General features: G+C 35.2%; 1 long non-coding RNA gene across 1 annotated transcript; it reads left to right on the top strand.

Moving 5' to 3' along the window:
- The first annotated feature begins 5,728 nt into the window (after nt 1-5,728).
- On the top strand, nt 5,729-6,207 carry LOC131647971 (uncharacterized). The gene is made up of 2 exons (XR_009298009.1): nt 5,729-5,862; nt 5,977-6,207. It is a non-coding gene; the product is annotated as an uncharacterized LOC131647971 (long non-coding RNA).
- The last annotated feature ends 357 nt before the right edge of the window (nt 6,208-6,564 follow it).

Raw genomic sequence — 6,564 nt, 5'->3', positions numbered from 1 at the left:
ATTGCGTGAGTTCGGAAGTACATTTCCGAAATAAATTACCTAACAAATTTCGGAAATGTACTTCCGAAATAAGGTTTGGCAGAATAAAAAGAACATTTTTAACAACTTTATTGTTTTTTTTTTGCATATGTTAGGTATGGTGCATCCGAACAACATTGTCGCCGATGAGTTAGAAGTTCCGAAATAGTTAGAAGAGCCGGTTAACGAAGTTAAAACCATGATCGTGGCGGTGGATGTCGACAACAATTTTCAAATGATATGAGTTTCGTTTGTCGTGAACAATTGCTTGATTGGGTTCGAAGTGAAGCTAGTAGACTTGGTTTTGTGGACAACTTTCGACCGATTTTTTTCGAAGGGTCTGATCGAGTTAGATGCGAAACTTCAAAGATCGGGAGCCGATGTTATTAAAATGTTGACTCATCCATACCTACCCGTGTTTAACAATATGTAACTTTAATTTTATGTGATGTTTGTAATTTTCATGCTTTATAATAAATCGAAGCGTTGATGTTTGTTTTCATGTTTTCTGTATCAGAGGATATTTCGGAAGTACATATCCAAACTCTGTTAGAGATTTGGTATAATAATCCTGGATATCTTCAAGAATCGTGTTCGTTCACTTTCCGAACAAAGTATTTTGACCCTATTCTTGTCTGGGTTCACGAAATCTTTGCGGGGATAATTCTTGAAGAACAATCTGTTTCTGACAATGGAGAACAGATCAGAATGTAGAGAGGAAGTATGTAATTTCGTATTCCAAATCGAGACCAAAAGACTCCTTATATAGGAGACCAATAATAGAAACGAACAAACACACCTTTTCGGAAAATAGTTATGTCTGTTGGAACGGGTGCAACTATTCAAACGAATCGTTATGTCCGTTGGGAACGGGTGCAACTATTCAAACGAATCGTTATGTCCGTTGGGAACGGGTGCAACTATTCAAACGAAACGTTATGCCCGTTTCTATTATTCATATTCAATTACGCGTTTGGCTCGACGAGCGTGCACTCCACACTACCCTAACTCGTTTCAAACTTAACGCATAATTGCATTGGCCTATAGTAAATCACATTACTACCAAAATGCATTGATGATACTAAAATCACCAACAAACTCCCCCCATTTTAGTATAATCCTTGATTTACTTTACAGGTATAACGATCAAACAAATGCATAGAAGAAAATGTCTTACGATTGAATTTTCATCTTAGTACAAATACACATTCCAAATATTCGAAAATCAGGGTGTCATAATGATTGAACCCGTCAATCCATTTGAATATCTAAAGATATAGTACACATATGTTTCTTACAATACTCTACTATTCATACTTGACACTTTACAAGCCATGTGTCCTTATCCATTAATAAGCATATAGGAAGCCAAGTCCAAGCTTCTTGAAGCGGCAAAACTTCATGCTCACATAGGTGATCCTTCTAATCTTGCACTTGCATTAGCAATTTTTCAAAAGAACCATTAAGAAGATATACTTCAACCTAGCCATCACTTGCAGGTCTGAGCACATACCTTGGGAAGATAAACACAATTGCTCCAATTTTTAACTATGATCTTTCCACATTGAATTCTGCTTCTAACGTTGTATTAGAAGGGAATTGGGTATACCATAGTTAATAGATTTAAATGGACTTTAATCCCATCCCAATTACCGACTTCTTCACTAAGTCTCTAGCTATCCCCTTCGTCAAGTGGTCAGCTAAGTTTTGTTGCGACCGAACAAACTCAATAGATATCACCCCATTCATGATTAATTCCCTAATCATACTATGTCTAATACCCAAATGTCTAGACTTTCCATTGTATATTTGACTATATGATTTAGCCAGTGTGGCACTACTATCACAACGGATAGAAATTTGGTGATATCGGTTTAGGTCATATCGGAATCTCATATACCAAGTTCCTTAGCCATTCTGCTTCTTTACCAGCAGCACCTAATGCTACAAACTCAGATTCTATTGTGGAACTAGTTATACATGTTTGCTTCTTGGAAGCCCATGAGATGGCACCTCCCCCAAGCAAGAACACCCATCCACTTGTAGAGGATGAATCTTCAACATTATTTATCCAACTAGCATCCGAATAACCCTCTAACACCGAAGGAAATCCTATATATGACAATCCATAATTCATAGTACCCTTCAAGTACTTGAATACCCTAGTTATCGCATGCCAATGATGTCTTCTAGGATTACTAGTAAATCTACTCAACTTTCCAACCGCATACGCAATATCCGGTCTAGTGCTAATCATAGCATACATCAAAGAGCCTATAGCTCTTGAGTATTCGAGTTGATCCACAGGTTTACTTGTATTTGGCATAAGCTTTTCTCCTGGATCCATGGGAGTACTTACTGGAGAACAATTTTCATAATTGAACTTCATGAGTATTTTCTCAACGTAATGAGATTACGTAATTACAATCCCCTTATTCTCCCCGTTTAATCTTAATACCAAGAATAACGTCCGCTTCTCCCATATCTTTCATGGAGAACTTTGATGACAAGAAATTCTTTGTTTTATCAACTTGATTTTGGTCGGTGCCAAAGATCAACATGTCATCAACATATAGACAAATGAAAACTCCTTTACCGGATGTATCAAATTTGCTATATACACATTTGTCAGCTTGGTTTAGAATGAGACCATTAGACAAAACAACCTCATCAAACTTTTGATGCCACTGCTTCGGAGTTTGTTTCAGCCCATACAACGACTTAACTAGCTTACACACTTTATGCTCATTACCAGGCATTACAAAACCTTCAGGTTGCTTCATATACACTTCTTCTTCCAAATCACCATTCAGAAATGCTGTTTTGACATCCATTTGATGAATCACTAGATTATGAATAGCCGCCAAGGCAATCAACAATCTAATAGTAGTGATACGGGCAACTGGAGCATAGGTATCGAAATAATCAATCCCTTCTTTTTGTATGAAGCCTTTGGTTACTAATCAATTCTTGTAGATGTTTAGTGTATCATCACTATGATACTTCCTTTTAAATATATATCCAAAATATATTTAATGCATAGTAATCGTTGACGAACTTTTGATTTGTGTTTTCAACAATCCTTGGAGAACTTTCCTCACAAGGTTTTTAACTTGTGAGAATCTCGAATTCTTTATCCTCCGCAATAAGGTTATCAAAATTCTATATAAAGGGATTTAATAAGACTCCAAATTCATAGAAGTCATGAACCATCTTTAAATGATCTTCATGTGTCTTATAATAAAAAGTCCGAATACTTGATGTAAATTTTTCGTGTGTTCACCATATGTAAATTGTCTTTGAAACTTGTCCAATTTTCCGAAACTTTTAGTCATCTACTTGACGGTGCTTCCTCCTCCAGCCATGATTATCAGAAAAAAATACTTTGTTCGTTTGTTAGAGATTTGGTATGATAATCCTGGATATCTTCAAGAATCGTGTTCGTTCACTTTCCGAACAAAGTATTTCGACCCTATTCTTGTATGGGTTCACGAAATCTTTGCGGGGATAATTCTTGAAGAACAATCTGTTTCTGACAATGGAGAACAGATCAGAATGTAGAGAGGAAGTATGTAATTTCGTATTCCAAATCAAGACCAAAAGACTCCTTATATAGGAGACCAATAATAGAAACGAACAGACACACCTTTTCGAAAAACAGTTATGTCTGTTGGAACGGGTGCAACTATTCAAACGAATCGTTATGTCCGTTGGGAACGGGTGCAACTATTCAAACGAATCGTTATGTCCGTTGGGAACGGGTGCAACTATTCAAACGAAACGTTATGCCCGTTTCTATTATTCATATTCAATTACGCGTTTGGCTCGACGAGCGTGCACTCCGCACTACCCTAACTCGTTTCAAACTTAACGCATAATTGCATTGGCCTATAGTAAATCACATTACTACCAAAATGCATTGATGATACTAAAATCACCAACAAACTCTCCCAGGGAGTGAATTCTGAGATGCACTTCCGAATTCACCTTTTTTCCTGAAAATAATCTTTATTTCGGATGTACATCTTCAAAATCACCTCATTTAAAAAAAAAGAAAGTGTTTTCGAAAGTGCATATCTAAAACCATCTTTTTTTCATAAAAAGGTTACTTCGAAAATGCATCTCCAAAATATAAGGACATTCTGAGAAATTTGTCACGGGTGAACAAAAAGATTAAGAGGTCTATAAAAAAAAATTTCTTAATTATTTCTTTTCGGATTTTGGGCACCTATGATGCATCGCATTGTGAGTTTTTCTAGCCAATACTCTTTTTTTTCACTTAAATATATAATATTTGTCACTAAAAAACTATTATTAAGAATCTTTAGAAATCAATGTCATGCTATTCTATTTTTCTTAGTAAGTTATTGTAGTTAATGTAATATTTTGTACAGCTAACTAATTTCATCACTCCTACTATTTCTCTTTTGAGGTTATTGTAACACCCCGATATCCGCTGCACGCATCAACCGGACCTAGGGGAGATTATTGATTAAGCCGGTAACATACTCGGTTGGCCGCCTTTTTAATGTAACACCCCGATATCCGCTGCACGCATCAACCGTGTCGGCCAACCGAGCATGTTACCGGCTTAATCAATAATCCCCCCTAGGTCCGCTTATCGGCTGCCTAGGAAATATTGTTTTTGCCTTCCGCAGGAATCGAACCACGTACCTAGGGGTTAAGTACGTATTCATAGCAATTCCTGCTACCAATTGAGCTAGTAGCTCAATTGGTAGCAGGAATTGCTATGAATACGTACTTAACCCCTAGGTACGTGGTTCGATTCCTGCGGAAGGCAAAAACAATATTTCCTAGGCAGCCGATAAGCGGACCTAGGGGGGATTATTGATTAAGCCGGTAACATGTTCGGTTGGCCGACACGGTTGATGCGTGCAGCGGATATCGGGGTGTTACAGTTATCCCCTTGACTATCTTAAAAGACAAGAAAAATATATATGATGAATTGAAAGTTATGGTAAATAAAAATGAAAGAACTTTGATGAGGTTTATGATCAATTGGAATTACGGATGACAATTTAGCCCATCTCCAGTGGGTACCCATAAAAACCCCATATCGGATAGGGTATGGGCACGGGTAATTACCCATTAAAATATGCGGGTATGGGTGCGGGCACGGGTACCTTACTACCCAACCCGCCTCATACCCACACTACATATTTCTATAATATCATTTATATTATTATATAAAAATGCATGATTCTAAATTTTTTAAAAAATATATCGCTATTAAATCATTACACATTTTAATAAAAGTGTTTATTTGTTTCTTAACTCAACAATAACATACATAATTTTTTTAATATTGTTAAAAAGACTTAAATTATATGATATTTTGTAATTAAACGATTTAATTTTACTATAAATGTGGGTAAACGGGTACGGGTATGGGCATTGAGGTACCCACAGGGTACGGGTACGGGCATGAATATTGATACCCACGCGGATTTGGGCTCGGGGACGGGGATTTTTTTAAACTGCGAGTATAGGGACGGGTACTATAGTACTCTGCCCAAACTCTGCTCATTGCCATCCCTAAATGGAATTGACCAATTGCATATGAGAACTAAAGAGGTAACCCCGTCATATTAATACTTAGAAATATTTAACTAATTATATTTAAAAAATGAAATTGTTTCTTGCAACTTCTAAGTGTTAAAAGATCATTTGATTGAAGTAGACAAAACATGGAATATTTTCTATAAATTGATCAAATAATTTTTATTTATTACATAGAGAAGAGATAAAACATGGCTTTAATTCACAAGTTCAGTTATGCTTTAGTTATTTTTATTTACTTATTTTTTATTGAAATCAACGGCAGTAAGTCATTTTTCTTACTACTTTCATTTTTTTTCCTTATTTTATTTAATTTTTTTATTTATTGTATTATACTTAAACATTTTAAGTGACTTTCATTCTTACTTAACATTGCAGTTCAATTTCAATCAGCTCAATTTCCCTGCAATGATGTGAGTGATTGTCCAAGAGATTTGTGTATCCGCAATAGTCTAACTATAAAGTGTGTTAATTATACTTGTGAGTGTGTGTGAAGTTAACAATTAGGTTGAAAAATAAGTCTATATTACTTCTAAGCATATACTTTTATTTGTATGCTATGTTAAAAAAAATATATATTTACTTATAAACTATATATTTTAATTTGTACACTGTTCTCATAATTTTTCTATAATATTGATTTAACTATTCAAAAATAAAAGAAGTATAAGAGGTGCTAACCTTTTTACGATTAAAGAAAACTAAAAATTGTCACTCAACCAACAACAACAACAAAATTCAACAAACAATCACTAAAATCTACAATCAAGAAGCTCCGAGATTGAAACACCAACCGACCCATGATTTACTCCTTTTTCTTCAAAAACATTAAACCATTCTCAAACTAAAAGTTTAATCATACTCAAGACATCGAACTTCATAAAGATATTATCTTTAAAAAGAATAAAATTTCTACTAACACAAATAGACCAATAAAAAGCAAGGCAGAAGTGGCTTCCACTCCAA

This window comes from Vicia villosa, linkage group LG2 (genome assembly GCF_029867415.1).
Source record: "Vicia villosa cultivar HV-30 ecotype Madison, WI linkage group LG2, Vvil1.0, whole genome shotgun sequence".
NCBI lineage: Eukaryota > Viridiplantae > Streptophyta > Magnoliopsida > Fabales > Fabaceae > Vicia > Vicia villosa.
Note: the sequence above shows the minus strand (reverse complement) of the source record. Positions and strands in the feature narration are given on the sequence as shown.